We start from the raw sequence: 17,377 nt of genomic DNA, 5'->3' as shown, positions 1-17,377 counted from the left end.
GGAGGATGGGGGAATGATGATGGGCTTGTTTTGTTTTGATTTGATATTATAATTGTTGGTGGGCTTGTTTTGTTTTGATTTGATATTATAATTGTTGGTATGAATATTTAGGACAAGTGAGGGGGATATGGATATTTGAATTTGGAAGGGAGTTTCCAAGGGAGAGGCCCGTTTTCCCAAGTAAGCACTAAGGACTAAGGACTAAGAAGATAATGCTTATGGTGGGTGGGACCCCACCAATCCACACATAAAAATAATACATTGCTTGCTGTTGTCTATGGTTCCCATCCACCCTTTTTATATATTTGTTAAAAGTAAGTTTGTCATTCTCACATTGATTCAGTACAATTGTGCAAATAAATAAATAAACAAGCAACAGTGATTAAGGGTGTTCATGATTCGGTTAATAGGCAATTTTTATAAATCGAATTAGTATCATCGATTTTTTCATTTTTCTAAATCAAAATCGAATTGGGATCACAGTTTTTTGGTTTTTTATATTTATAAATAATAAATGATATATAATATATTATAAATATTTTAAAATATATAATATGTTTATAAATATAATATATGTATATATTTATATATGATGAATATATATTTATATATAAGATATAGAAATTATGTGACATATATGAAAAATATATAAAATATACATATAAATATATATATATATATCGGTCGGTTCGGTTAATTGCTAATGTTTTATGAATTAACCGAAAATCGAACCAGTCCTTCAGTTTTACAAAAATACTAAACGAAAACCAAACCAATCAGTTCGATTAATTGCATTTTGCAATTCAGTTTTTTCGATTTAGTTTGATTTTTTTGATTTTTCATAGACACCCCTAATGTTTCTTTTGTTTGTTTAGTCTTTTAAAATGAAATTGAGGCTGTATTATTATTAGTCCCCACTGAACATTTTAATAGTAGTAGTAGTAGTGATTTAATTTAATCTGGCCACTTTTGTTGCAGTTCATGATTAATGAGTCAAGATGGCTCCATAATGAAAAAGAATATACTTGAAGTCGAGGAAACCACTTTTCTGCTGTAAAAGTTTGAGCATCTTCCCACTCGAATTTGGGTGTGTGGGCACAGAAATCAGACAGCACTCAACAGTAGCAGCAGCTAGCGCATCAAGAATAGAGTAGATGATGACATGAAACTAAACAACAACTACGTGCTTATATCCGATTTGCATTAAATGATTGCAGAAGCGACTTCTTACAGGTAGACCTGTTAATTCAATCCAATCAAAAAAAAAAAAGGGTTAGGGTCTCATATTTAGCTACTTGAATGTTAGAATGACCTGACCTGATCCAATCTGAAAAAACTGGGTTGGATTGGATTGGGTTGGGTATAGGATCAACTTGTTGATCCGATTGAAAGTCTAATTGGGATTATTTATGCATTGTTAGAAGTTTCCACTCTTTAATTTTTTTTTTATTTAGTTTTTAATCTTTATTGTTTACACTTTAAATTGTTAAATGTTCAAGTTTTTTTATTTTATATTTGGAATTTTAAAGTTCATTCCTTTAATTTTAGCATTTTTCTTGTAGTTTTTCTTTATTTTTTTTAAATTTAGTTATTTTTTGAGATGACCCAAATTGACCCATTGGTCAACTCTAACCCAAACATTTAGGGATAGGGTCTAGCATTTGATAATCCAAACCAAAATTCAACCCGACCCAAAATCAACCCGAAGTGTCTTGACCCAACACGAACCCGACCCACCCAACTTGATTGCCAGGTCTACTTACATGAGTTGGCCTAGACTATATATAAACAACATTCATTCAATTCATATATATACCAATAATATAATCACCTACACAAAGTTTTCTCTCATCAACCAACATGCACTTTTTGTCCAGCCTTTGATAAACTATAAACACTGACTTCTTTGATGCAACTCTCAGATTTTAATCTCATTAGAGATAAAATCCAATGAGTTTGATTAGTCAATTATATGAGAAATTACACATACACACTTGTTTAGGAAAATAATTTTTTTCTTACAAAACTAGTTTTGAACTTATCCTACATTGGAAAATTACAAGAATTGTTTTGAGTTTTTTAATAAGAGCTGATTTATACTCCTTAGATAATGAGAGGAGAGTATGGATGCTTGCTACTGCGCAACGCACATGTACATGTGTGCGTGCATGTGTGTAGCGCAATGAAGCGCATTTTGCTCGTTATATCAATGGTCACGATTCAAGAGGCACAATTCAAAATTAACAATCATTAACGGTTAACTACCTTTTAAATAGTCACAATGTTTGAAATTGTGACTATTCAATGTACATTTTCTAAACCAATACCTCCGTGACTCTTCAAAGATTATTTAAAGAGCACAAATCAAACATTTGCACACATACAACATTTTCGAAAATCATTTTCTCTCTCTTTCAATTCGGTCTGCTATAGTCTCACAAAAGGTTTCTTTGGAGGCTCTTCAATTTTGCTGGTTACAGAGGAGACCCAAGGCTTTGTTGTATCCTGGGAATGGATTTGCCTGTAAGTCAATATCAAACTCAATGAAATTGAGTGAGGGCAAATAATGTTTTAAAGACAGTGTCTTCAAACACGCCTCAAAACTTCTCCTCCTAGTTTTAGTGACCTCATTTCCTAACAGCATCTACATTGAGTCATGAATCTATTCATTAATTCATAACAAAGTCTTAACATTTATTGTAGGAATGGCAAAATAGGGCCGACATGGGGAGCCTCTCCACATCCCCGTCTCCATGAAATTTCCATCCCCATTTGAGGTTTTCTCCATTTCATCCCCGCACTTTTTATGATGTTAAATTTGTTTTATTTTTTATTTCAGGTTTTTTGTGTTAAAAAAAAAGATAATTACGATTTGCAATTCTATCAAAATATATCCAAATGCATTCAAACATTGTTATTCATATTTTTAAAAATATTAATATAAATATATATTATCAAGCAGGGAAAACCCATGAAGCAGCGATCAAAGACCACCATGGGGGTGGGGGAGTGAATTGGGGCAATGGGGAATTTCCTATATAACAAATTGGCAAATAAATTAATAATTTTGGAGAGCAGTAATCAAAATATCTTGTTTGAAATGCAAACATCGGTTTGGTTGTAATTATTAATTGTGATCCTGTATGATGCAAAATTTGCACCTTTTATCTCATTTGTGCTCATTGATAGTGCAAGTTTTGCATCCTAAAACTGATTCAATTTACTTTCCACCTTACTCTTCCCAACGATATCATATGTACTGTTTTACTATAAATTACGTGTTGCGATGGAAGGTTGGGAGTGGGGAAGGAGGAGATATGGGTCTCCAGCGAAACAATTAAATATAAAATAGGAAAAGCTTGGAATGGAGATAAAAAATTCTGTTCTGTTCTGCTTCTGGTGACTGGGTGTGGTAAACGGGTCTCAGACTTGAGGCCATCAACGACAACAAAACACGCGTGTCATTATGGGCTTGGACTTTTTGAAACTATTTTCCATTGTTTTTTTTTTGGGGGATCCAACAAAGTATGATATTGATGCACGCGCGCATCCTGTATCCTATGGGTCATTCATTACCGAAGTTTGGACTGCGATTAAGGGTGTGAATGAACCGGTTTTGGATTCGACCTCGTTTAGTCTAAAATTAATTTGAATTGATTGAGCGGACCAATAAGACATGTTAGATTAGATCAATTTAGTCCAAAATATTTATTAGATTGGATTGGGTCATTGGATCTGATCCGTTTATAATAAATTTATATTGGATTGGTTGGATTAAACCAATATCTGATCTATTGATATAAAATAAGAATAAATGTGTGATGGAACAGATTTGAATTTAAATTAGTTTAAATCAAAATGAATTTGAATAGATTAGACAATATAGACATTAAATTAGATCAGTCTAAATTGATTCAAAATATTCATTGGATTAGAATGAACCTAATCCATTTATAATAAATTTATATTGGACCAGATCGGATTGGACTAAATCCAGTCCAATTGACGCCCCTAACTCTAACGACTCTACTCGTTGCCGCTGGGTTGGGAGGCTAGACAAGTGAGAGTGAAACTTGAGAGAAATAGGAAGAATGGTAAGAGAGAGATAGAGAGCATGACAATCTTTATTTTGGTGAAAGGCTTCACGCTTTTGGATGATTGTTTTGATTCAACGACGCCACAGTCGCCAGGGTGTGCTGTTTGCGTTGCCCTCCTCCCGTGCTTGGTCGTGTCGGATTTCCACAAACAGCATTTTTGGTACTTGGTAGCGTAGCTCATCATCCATCCCTATAAGTAATAACTGTAAGGGCTACAATCTCTCTCTCTCTCTCGGTTCAAATCCCGGAGTGGACCAGCCGGTCAGATCGGACGGAGCTTGTCCCACCCTGTAAACGGGTCGGACTGTTGTAAAGAATCGGGTGAAGAAATAACTCAAAGAAGGAAGTTCCAATTTTCCGCCTTTTTGGCTTTCCTGTATATACCAGATACGTGTTATCTGATGTCTGTGGTCCAATCGAATCGGCAAAGACGCAGGAGCAGGAGGAATCGGCAATCACATTCACACACCTCACACCTGGGCACAAGACAAGACTTCCTGTCCGGGTTTTAACTTTTAAAACGTTGATATCTCAAAGCCAAATAAAACAGCTACGACCCGATCTGATTGATGTGAACATCAACTCAGGGGGTCCTGTTCGATGGACTGTTGTGGAAAAGTAGCGTATAGAAGAACGCTATTACAGCCTCCCTAATCAAATGAAATTTTATTCATCATCAGTATTCGGTATTCAGTGATGGTGGGTCCAGAAAAATAAAAAACTTGTCATGTACATATCTTTTCAAGGGTCCCGCCATATCTACAGGCCAAGATGTTGTGAAGGGTGTCGTAATTTTCATCGGCGTGACAGTTCCGGTGATGAGGGCAGCAACAGTAGCTAGTATCGTCCTGAGTGAGAAGAGCCAAACGCCCAAGCCTGATACGTTTTGTACTTTTGTATATGGGAAACATGGGACGGTCGTCTGTCTGACAATCATATATATTCAGGTGGCCGGCCTCTCATGTGTTGGACGTTAATGGGTTGGTTCTGATTCGAAGCCCTTATGTTATGTTTTATCCATACCTACACATGCAGATGCAATTCCCTGTCCCTGTGGATACACATTAAGCCACCGCAACTTTGAACCCATCTTTACTTGGTATGGTTATATCTTGTATGCTTCTGCTCCTTTCACAGCATATCGAGAATCAAACTCAAAACATATACGAGATCTCTCTTTCCTACTCGATCCTTTAATTTGACTGGTTGGGACATGGATGGTGGGGCTAGCTAGCTCTCAGAATTCAAAAATTATCCCTAGCTATGCCAAAAGACCTGACCGGACTATAAACACATTCACACTGGTATAAGTTGTTTCTCATGCCAGAACGTACCCCCTACAAGGAGGAGTTCAATTCAGTCAAAAAAAAAAAAAAATCCATCCTTATTATCCAAGGTCATAAAATATCAATACAAGCTGGGATATGCCGATTGGGAAGTTTCGGCCTGTATCGTGCTCGCCGGTTTAAGATCTACCCCCTCTCCTCTGATGAACCAGGTCAGACCCTGAAACAACTGTAATAAGGGCGTATATATTGGGAGATTGCCGATATGATGTTGATATGTTCTAATACATTGTTATTTTTCTATCTTCGTTATTATCCCTTTTTTACGAATTTTGTTAAAACAAATAAAAATACATTGGATGCTAACCATACCAACACAACTTATATATGCATGTTAGAGCGCTTTCAAAAATAAATCAATATCTATACTATTTTAAAAAGTACCAATAGTCCTTAAAAATTTTTGGAATTTTAATTGAACAAATTTTGCCCCTTTGTGTTAATGTTTTTATCTGAAATTTCATGGAGTGGTTAGTTGGATATACTTATCTCTCTTTTAATTAATAATGAATTGTAACTTAAATTTAATAGAGTTTTAGCCAGATGTATTTCTCTCTTCTAATTAATATTGAACAAAACCATTGTTATTTGGTCATCTATAAAATAACTATTTAATAATTTTGAAATGTGGATTTTGAGTGTGTCTCCACAATTTTAACTACGTTTTTTGGCAAGGCTTTAAAAACTAACCCGGAAGCAGAACCATTTTAATTGCTGGTTTCTAGGTTAGTGGTTTAACCATTTGGGTCAAACTGTTTGACCCACAACATTAAATTTTTGAGAAATAAACCCCATAATGCCTATATTAGATTCATATTCTAATTTATAATTTTTGTTTCTATCGTTGCATTAAAATTGAGGTTTAAAACTTAAAAGCCTATGATGGCTCATTAATTGTATTAGAAAATCGGGGACTAGGGGGAGAGATAAAAGGTGAGATGTGAGAGGTGATAGCGAGAGTGTGTGTTAGAATAGCAAAATATAGTAGGGGTAGGGAGGAAGAGAGAGAAAGAGAGATGTTAATTGACCCAAAACCCACAAACTATTGCTCAGGTCGAACAGTTTAGCAGTTTGACCGCCTAGGTCAACAGTTTTTTGGCAAAGTCAATGTTTTTTTCATAAAAAGCAATCCAACCCAAAATCGAACCCAAAACTATGATCAGTTCCTAGGTCAAACAATCTGATCATCCGATTCCATCTGGTTTTTAAAGTTGTGGTTTTTGGGTTAGCTTTTTCATTGGTTTATAACTAGTTTCTACTCAATTTCAAGATGTTTGAAAGGGTCTCATCCGAAATATTCATTTCAAAAGGTCATTTTTTTTTTCTAAAAAAATTGCCAGATAGGCTTTAAAAATTGATTTCTAAGATTATGAGCACCCCATATTTGGGTGCTCCAATTATTCAAGGCATAATTGATAAGAAGGCTCTGAATAACATCACAACTAAAATTAAGAAGAAAAGTTAGGGTTAGAAATTGAAAACTCTTTTTAAAGATGAAGGAGCTATCCTTATAAAACAAGTTTTGAATGTGGTTCTTCTATTTACAATGTGCCAACTGGCCAGTTGGTAAGGTCTCTTGGTGGTTGCAGCTAAGAGACTTGGAATCACCCTACTATTTACAATGCGCTCCTGGCCAGTTGGCAAGGAGCAATTGTAGTACAAGTTAGAGAAGGATTTACAAATTAGAGACTTTTATTTTGGGGAAAACCATTAAGAACCATAGAGTTTCTAGAAAATCTATAAGAAGTATTTTCCCCCTTTGTGTTAATGCTTTTGTACTTGAATTTGAGGAAAAATCAAGTATTTTGTTGATTGTTTAAAATGAGATCAAAATAGGACAAATTGAGCCCTCCATTGTTAACTTCTTGTTGAATTGTATAACAGGACATACATGGAATTCTTTTATGCATATTAAATAACTATACAACATGTCTTTTTTTTTTATAACTCACAACGTGTCTAATCAGACATCTATAAATCTCAGAACTTGATGAATTGTAATTTAAATTGTATGGATTATTTAGTTAGATAAATTTAACTACTCTAGACACTTGGAGCTACATGTTGATTTGTAAATGAATTACAATTTATTTGGAATTTATAAGAAGTGGCAATAGATCTCTAAGGATTTTATAAAAAGTGACAATATATATATATATATAAATTGAATACTATTTTTTATTTCATTCGATTCTCTCTCATTAAGTCTTATATTTAAGGTTAAGTTGATCTTATTGAATAATATGTTTAATGTATTTTTGTTCCCCATCCATAAATTTCACTAATTAAATTCACAAATAACAATTTTAATAGTATAAAAAACTTGTATATTGAAAATCAACTTGGAAACAAAACCGGTTTTTAAGTATGATAAATAAGAAGAATTTTTATTAATGATAGAAAGGGAATGCAAAATTTAAAACTGTCTTAGTAATGAAACCACTTTCCTGTTTGTTAAATGATGAAAATAGAATACAAAAATTATGAAAAGAAAAAATTAGTGACTATTCCATCACCCTACTAAGCAAATCAAATGATAAAATGGTTTGGTTAGCTAAGTCACCATATTGTTGGCCAAGTCAATGGTATTTTATAGACAAGTTATTTGGTGGTGGAAAATGAACCTAAAATCTAAGTCAACTAACAATTCAATTAGTCTAATCAGCCTCTAGGCAAGCAATAATTCAATTAACTCAATAAATTGAAATTATTGATATAAGGTATAGAATAAGAAGATTTGATACAAGTTTTTAGGTTGAAAGGCAATAAATCACCAATATATATACAACTATTATTGTTGTTGTATAATTTGAATTTGCCACGTACACATTTACTAGTAAAAAAGCTTAAATATGTTGAGCAGACCAAAATCAAGGATTTCGGGCTGTTAATCTTTGGCACAAGGATAGCATTAAACAGTTTAAACAATAAGTATTTCTCCCTTAATCATCTTATTCATTCTCAATTTAATTACTATGTGATGTGACATACCATTCAAGCTAGGGAACCAGAAAATGATCCAGATCAAGAGCTTCATCATCTCACAAAATGATGGAAAACTAAACTAATATATGTGATGCGTAAAGATACAAGGAATTCAAAAAATTAAAGAAATTTACTTTTTATCATCTTATTGCCTTGATGAAGGAGCATGCTTCATGCATTATCCACAGAGATAGCATGTAAATACAAAAAGTTAACCAACACGTACAGTTAACACAATGCGTATCGAGAAGCTTCTCCTGTTCAACAGGGGATGAATTAAATTTTTTCCCCTTTTTCTTCTCTCTTTCTTCTCATGTTCTTTGAATGAAGATTTGATTTTTCTTCTGTCCAAGTTTACCATCTTAGGATAGAAAGAGAGCATTTTATACAGTAGAGGGACTTTAGTAATTTCTCTTTCAAGTACATCAGCCACCATGTGGCATACTGTAGGGTCTTGTGGCTAACATGTGGCCAGTATATTGTGGTCAACAGATCCAGATTCTTATATGAACATGTAACAGTAACAACTCTGAAAGCATTACTGTATGAACTGATGTGTCACATGGAGAGAGCCATATTAGACAGTAGAGGTTGTCTATATTTGAAAATCAGGAGTTCAACTAAGGTGCATTCACTGACTGATAGGTGGTTCAGTTAGAAAATTAGTTGATTTGTTCCAACAGAGATGCAGATTCAAATCCTGCTTCCACTAATTTTGGGTGGGGAGGGGGGCTATTAGTGTGGTGCTGCACTACTCAACGGCCCCTATGGGGGATTCAGCGTATCACGATTCATTGAAAGGGTTTTGACCAATCAAAACCTATCCATGAATTTTACTATAAATCAGATATGAGATACCCATTTTTTGCTGTAAATCAGATACCCAATTAATTTAAAGAATTTAACACACATATATATGAAGTGGATGTTTGCCATTAATTGCCTCGTGTAAATCAATATGGCTATCATACAAAAATTTTAATACATTCAACTCAAGTCTCTCTGTCTCTGTCTCTTGCACGTGCAAAATGAACTGTGAGTGCACCTCCTGGCCAAAGTACTAAGATCATAGAGATTAGAGATTGTTCAAATAATCGCGCGAAATTTCATTAATCCATCCATGGACCATGGTCAAGAAAAGAAAGAGTGACGGAGATGATAAAAAATAGGGTGAATGATTGGAGGGAAAGGCCACACTAGTGGGGGCTTGTCGTCAATGCATGCATCTACTACAGAAAGGGCAAAGGGGGCACTTTTGTTAATAAAAGGTGAGTGGTGAGTGGTGACTGGTGCCTGGTGCCTGGTGCCTGGTGTTTTGTCCCTTTTCCCATGTGGATACTCTGACCACGCAAATGGCGTTACTTGATTTCAGGTTGCACTCTTCCTCAAGATGATGTGAGTCAGTCAGTTAATGCTATTCAATAGACAAACCCACAGCACAAATGGCAAAAGGGCTCCTGTTTCTTCTACTCACCCCTGCACACGCATGCAGCTTAATTGCTACACAAATACAACCAAAATACAGGTTTTAATTAAAATTGAAAACATCTTAAAGAGCGTTTGGTGAAAGATAGATATTATTCCAGTAATTTAGAGGGCATAGCTAGGTGTGCTTTTTAGCCATTGCAGAGTGTTTTGATTTATATGTTGCATGCCACATCAGTTTGTCAGCAGAAATGGCTATTACTTTTACTTGTAGTTTAATTGGGGATGACTGTTTATGCAAAATGACAAACGCAACAAGGCAGCATGCATCTAGATTTCCATGCAACGGGGTGATTATGGAAACAGCATTTTGAGGTTTTCACAATTGGGCAACATCCCCTCCAGCTCCATTGCAATGTAGGAATTCGGATTTCGACCGCTGGAGTGGTGTACTGGTGTGAGAGGGAGGACAAATTTTGTGAAGACTAAATTCTAATTCCAAATGTATCACATTAAAATATATATATACACAAATACTTTCTGAGTTGTCACATCCTAATTGCAGCAACAGATTTTAATGATAAAAGAAAGAACACTTTAAATGACACATCAGTATTGTCAGGTTTCTACTAAATACCCTTTCTAAGGTTAAGATTAAAGGAAGCCCTATTTAAACTTTTTCCTTCCCCATTAATCCTAGGAGACTTGCTTATAATTAGAGTCTGGAGGAGCCCAAATTGACAATTGCAGAGTCAAATTTCAATGAATATCATTTGAAAGTCATATGGAATGAAATCATTGTGTGTATAATGGTTAATAGTTGAAAGGTACTTTGCTTAAAAGACTAAACACCCATTTATATATACTTTCTGTCATTATTATGAAGAAGGGGTATGCCTTGTATTATCACAATGGGGTGCGCCATCCATTGGAACAAGGAAAAGTTCCCAATTCATCATCAGAAGATAAACGAGTTCAATTAATCATGAATTGTTTTCTCGTCCTTTTAACATTATCACAATACTTTAGTTTTAACTGATATGAACTTATGCATTCATGTTCTATGAAAAGATTCAAATGAAATGATTTCATTCTATGTAGTTTTCAAGTGCAAGTGCAAGCCCCATGAGGAATTATATATGTCATTTGCGCAGAATTATGTAACTTGAGAGAAGAGTACATTAAAAAAGTTAATTCCCATCATGTCATGTGGATAATGAATTTCCACATTGAAAAGAATGATTTATAAAATGATTAATTGGAAAGATTTAAGAGGAATTGGAATCTCATACTCTCCACAAACATTACAAATAAATATGGCATGCAATAGATAGTGGGTTTGGGTGATCTCTCAGATTTGATTTGATAATCTTGTCTTCCTTCTACTGGATTTGCAAATTAAAATGAGATTCTTTTAAGAAAAGTTAACCAAATCAAGCATGGATTTTTCATACTTTCAAAGTCGACACTTGACCAATCACACACCCTCCTTAACTGGTTCTTTATTTATAAGAGACAAGTTTATAAATATTAAAAAGAAGGGCATCCACTGGGCAACTCTTGTACTAATATGCTTTTAGATGCTGCAATAACCAATTACAAAGAACCTATACCTTTAGTAATTTGAAGCATTCAATTTGCAAGACTTTTGTTAGCCCACCCCAGAAATGCATCCAACAGCAATATCTTACAAAGAGTTTGTGTGAACTAGACTGTCATGTGGGGAGAACCGTTAGGCTGTGTTTGGTTTGATGGAAAAAGTGGAGAACGGAAAGAAAATGTAAGGAAACCTTTACAAACATTGTATAGGTTTTCTTATGTTTTCTTTCCTTTTCTTACCTTTTTCTTCAAACCTAACTTAGTCTTAATTTTTGACTGTCAAGGATGTCGATTTTTTATTTTTTATTTTTGTTTTAATCAAGGGTTCGAGTAGTGATAGTATTTAAATGGAACAGCTTAGGAGAATTTATCCATCATTGCTGTTTCTACCTGAAACTTTTTGGGTTGATCAAATATAGATATGTGTTGTCACATGACATATAAGTCACTTCAACTAGAATACTTAGATTTTTCCCTTAGCAAGTAACGTTAATTTGACATTTCTACAAACAGCTTCTAACACCTATTTTTAAGGTATTCCTGTTTCAACTGGCCTCAAACGACAATTATATGTCAATGTTACCAAACCTAACCTTTAACAGTTGGAAAAGATCTCTAGCCTTTGTGGACAAATTAGTAATCTGAACTGTATGACATGTTTCTCAATAAACAACAAAAATGAAAAAAAAAAAAAAGAGTACTATAAACATGAATTCTGGACACACATCACATATTCACATGTAGGTCCAGTCCAGGACATAGTAAATTCTAAAGCCTTTCCAAGAGATATCAGAATCCAAACATCAGCATAATTAGAAAACTTGTTATCTTTTTATGTGTAAAGCATTGTTTCCCCAATGGTCATAGCAACCCTTGTTCTCTGACAGAAAGACTGGGAAAGACATTTAATCATTGATATCTATTATTACTTTGATTTCAGCCACATATCTCTCTAAAGTTGGAGTGTTGGACCCACAACCATCAAGAGCTGGTTCAATATACTTTTACTTAAACACATCTTAGCTCTTGAAATTTGGAGACCTCTTTTGTCTCAAAAGTAGGCAATACGAAGGGAAAAGATTTTGTTTCTCATGAGAGTCTCTTCTGTTGAAAGAAACATCAATAATTATGAGACAATTCATGCACTCAACTGATAGCTGATTGCTGACCCTTCAAAAAATTGATTGTGGGTTTGAAAATCATCAACATGGGGACTCCTCTCTGGATACTTCTGTTGAATTGATTGTGGGTTTGAAAATCATAAACATGGGCAGGGACTCCCCTTTGGATACTTCTCTTGAATTGATTTGGGGTTTGAAAATTTTCTGCATGGCGAGTACCATTTGGTCTTGTCTCATCCATACTACCCATATTAAGTAGTCACCTTTATAGGATCTCTCACCTTGAGTCTCAATACATATTTGTCAATTATCCAATTTTTGGATTCGATTTTTTTTTTTTTAATCTAAAAATTGATTAAAAACTGTTGACTTGATCAAAACTTGTTTTGACCCAAGTGGTTGAACCGTCAGTCCACTTGACCTGATCATTGGATCATGGGTTATATTTCAAAGGTCATAACTTTATAATCCGTTATTTAATTGAAATTATTTTTATTCTAAGTAACTTTTTGATATTTATATGTTCTAAGGATCTAAATGTGCCTCGCCATGTTTTTTTCCCCTTTTTTCGACATCAAATCCTAATTTTTATTATTTTTATAAATAAAAATTAAGAACTAAAATAAAAAAAATTAGACCCATCTGACCCAGATGATCAAACCGCTGAATCATAAAGGGCCACTGGCTGCCAATGTCTCCCCCTCTCTTCCACGGACTTTTCAGGTGCATCACTGCACGTTCCCCCTCTACTACTACCTATAAACATAATGATTACTTGTGATAAACATTACTCCACACTATGAGACTAAGCTATAATACCAAGTTGCTGATGAATTACTAAAATATCCTTCAATGGATTATGAAATAGTTTGGCTACAGACTGAAAGGGAACCACCAATAAAGGGGGCAAGTAAACAATAGAGAGCAGGTTCAAGCTGTAAAGAAAAGTACGTCACGGCTGAGGGCTTTACATGGGCCAAGAAGCTCGATTGGATTAGAATGAGTCCAAAAGTAGTCCAAGAAAAAGCAAATCCAAACAACTCCCACCAATTGTGGTTCCTCACTTTATTGGCTTACTGAATTTCAGTCCAATCCTTATCCTCGGAAATGGGTCTATGAGTACATGTAGAACTTAGAACAGAGCTGATAGGATGCAATTCCTTTCTGAGTTAGAAAACGAAAGGAAACCCAAGGATTTTTTTTGTTTTTTTTTCATTTTCTTTTGGATGTTTATTTCAATGTTCAGGGGCAGGGGCTTTTCTGTCTTTCTGGCCACTTCTCCACTTTGGTCCATGACGACCCATCGGACTTTAGGCCTATGGCCCATGTTTTACCATCATCATCGCCTTTAAAAATAAAAAAGCAGCAACCACTTTCATTTGCCTCAAAAGCCAAACACGGTCAGTCACCCCAAGTACTTTTTCAGCCCCTTTAATCATCGCTCCACTCCACTGCCCTTTCTTCTCCCGTTTTCCGTCTAAAGCTTCAAGAATCAAGGGCATACCCGTCAAAAGAAAGGTATTCAAAAATCCGTTACTTTTACTTTTTCAGATGGGCCAATGGGCCCCCACTGCAGATATGAGTGTTCGTTACATGGGGCCCATGAAATCCATTAAGTGGTGTGGACTGTGTGCTTTCCGTACGCTGACTCGTGGGACCGTACTTGGGCAGACAGAATATGAATATCGTGAGGGGTTCCGTTACATTTGACCGATATTTCGGGACTTTGCCACCAGCTAAAGCAAAGGGATCAAATCAGTGTGACCAACCTTTTCCTTGGTATGCTATTTGGTTCAAACTCTCAATCATGGCCTCATGGGTGTAAATGGGTGCACCATTTGGATTAAAAGTTGGAAAAAGGAAAAGGATAGCCTTCTAATTGCTTCTTGACCCTCCCCCCTTAGCTGAACGTTTTAATTGTTTAGCGGACTATGAAACCAATGATAAGGTGCAAATGGATTGGCTTTTTATAAGTCATCCATGCTTGATTGCTTGCTTGTAGTTATAATCAGTGGTACTTTTTTTCTTCTTTTATTTTATGGAGTTGTTTTACTTGGGAATTGAGTTGATTGGATCAGCAGATTGCAATGGAGTTAGAAGGAACAATCACCCAAATAAAGTGATCAACCATTGACAGTTGCCTATTAAGTAATGTGGATCCTGATGAAAATGCAACTGAGTGACTGACCACTGCTCTGATGCCAGGGAAATTTCAATTGATTTCTTTTCTCTAAGCATCACTGATAAAATCAGCAGCTCAGACCAGATTATAACTTTTACTTTTCTGGTTTGGGACCCAGTTCTTCTCAAGTTGGAACTACGGTACTGCAAATGTCTTTTACGGAAAGCAGACAAGATTCATAAAATCGACTGTGTTAAATTCAGAGATCTACAGCTCTTTTTTCTTGATTCATGGATCCTAAGCCATGGTATGGAAGAAATAGCTTATAATGAAGTATGGGCCGATTCCAGCCTCAGGGGATCTTGGCTGAGAAATTGATATATATATATATATATATATATATATAATCTGATCTGTTTATAAGACCTCCTCCCTGCGACTATGAGCTTAGCCCAAACAAGCGTTCGTGCTGGCTGGTGCTTGCAGAAAATGGTAGACAAGTTGGATACATGTAAGCCTCCCCTAATATATACCAAATTGAAAAGAAGCATAATTTTTGCACTTAAAAAAGATCCAAGATACGTACTCCCGCAATCAATAATGTTATCTATGCATTTGCCTTGATTTAAAGTATATGATTAATATTTACTTGTATGCATGCTTTTACATTAATATTATTATTTAAAAATGACAAAAGAATAAAGAGAATTCACGTATTCATAATTTATAACGGAAAAGTATCCATATATATGAATATTATTGTCTTTCAAGCAAACTACTTTACTCCATTGTATTTTGTACTTTGGGATAGGGTTGGGCTTGGGTTGGCCTGACTTCTTCACTTATTTTCTGCTAAAATGCTCTTATTTTTCAGGTTTAAGATGGGTGGATTGAGATTCACTCACTTTTAACACTATTACGTGTACAATGACATAGTTATAGTGCTTATAGGGGGAGTATTACACTTATAGAAGTTAAAATTTCTAATATACACACGTTCATGGATGCAAACTGTGCACATATGCATACATAAATACATGCTCGCATGCAAGTTTAGATGATATTTATACATATAATCAGGGGGTGCAATTGAATTGAGCCTTAATTGAACAGTTCTTGTAGCTGAACTCGAACTCAATTCTAGGTGTATTTTAGTTGAATCAAACCAAAACATGATAAAGTTAGCATGGGTCAGTTCGATTGCACCTCTAGATATATCATATAACTATGAAGACATGTCAAGTTTGGGTCAGATCAGATTACCCAAGGCCTCAACCCTAACCCAACCTGAAGTTAATTTGGGCTGATAATCCAAACTTCAACCTCACCCAACTGACTTTTTTCTGTTCGGTTTGGGCTAACCCAGCCGGGGCGCCCCCTTGTGGGGCACAGATGTGAACTCCGTTATGATTGGTTGCACAGCCTGCTGAATAGCTATTGCGTTCAGCCAATCCTATCTCTTACGAGTGTGCTTCCTTAATCAAAAAATGGGACGTGCCTCAATCACCAGCACCCTACGAACGGATGGCCCCGATCTGATAAACAAATTAAAAAAATAATTAAAAATTAAAAAGGTCAAAATTGTTGAATGAATCGATGGATTGACAGTTCAACCGCCTGGGTTAATGGGTTGTTGACTTTTCCAACAATTTTCAGCCAAAAAATGGGTTTAGGGTAAAATGGAACCAGTTTCCTAGACGGTTCCTGGGCCGAATGGTCTGACCATCCGGGTCAACGGTGGTTCGAAAACCTTGATTAGTAGTACATGGCCTGTTTAATTGTCTAAGTGGGTAGAATTTAGAAGAATACTAGTGGGGGGTCTATGCGATGCATGGGCTTTTTTTTTTATTCATCTGATAGAGCCTAAAAAACAAAAACAAAAAACAAAGCACTGAAACCAAAAGACTCAAACCAAAATTAAACGAGGGGTGACTACCCCCATAACATCAACAAGCAGAAGAAAGTTAAGCTCTCTAAGAGGTATAGGGAATTCCCTATATTGAATCTTAGTGCTCTAAGCTAAATTAGCCATAAAATTGACACATTTATTGGCCTCCCTGTAGTAGTGATTATACAAACTTCCCAATCTCTATTCAGAAGACCTTTGATCTCATTGCTTATTGTAGAAAGACGCCAATGGTCATCCCTACCACCCTTAAGAATTTGAATGGTGGAACGCGAATCTGACTCCAAAATGATTTTGCGGTAGCCTGAGTTCCACACCAAGACAAGCCCACATTTGATAGCCCATAATTTTGCCAAGTCAACAGAGGAATTTCCAATGTAAGTGGTTAATCCTCATTTTCATTGTCCAAGTTGATCTCGGAGAAGACCCCCAGCCACAACATCACCATTCTAGCCCTTGACAGCTCCATTTGTATTGATTTTAATGCATTGATCACCTGAAACGTCCCATTTGATGTCTCTCCAAACTCTACAATTAGGTTGATTCTTGGTAGGAGCATTAGTATGTTGGGCACACAGGAAACTGCCAACATAGTTTTTTGCAAGATTTATAATATAAGTGGGGGTGTAACTGATATTGTTGAACACTTTTTTATTTCGGGCCCTCCAAATCAGCCAATTTAAATAGCTAAAATAAGTCGCCCTGAGAGCATTACTAGTCTCAAGATTACTTTCAACCCAACTCTTAAAGTTTAGTGCACTAGTGGGTGTTGGATG

Source organism: Nelumbo lutea, chromosome 1 (assembly GCF_056320005.1).
Source record: "Nelumbo lutea isolate HS-2025 chromosome 1, American lotus-T2T, whole genome shotgun sequence".
Taxonomy (NCBI): Eukaryota; Viridiplantae; Streptophyta; class Magnoliopsida; order Proteales; family Nelumbonaceae; genus Nelumbo; species Nelumbo lutea.
The sequence above is the reverse complement of the archived record's forward strand: the minus strand, read 5'-3'. Positions refer to the sequence as shown.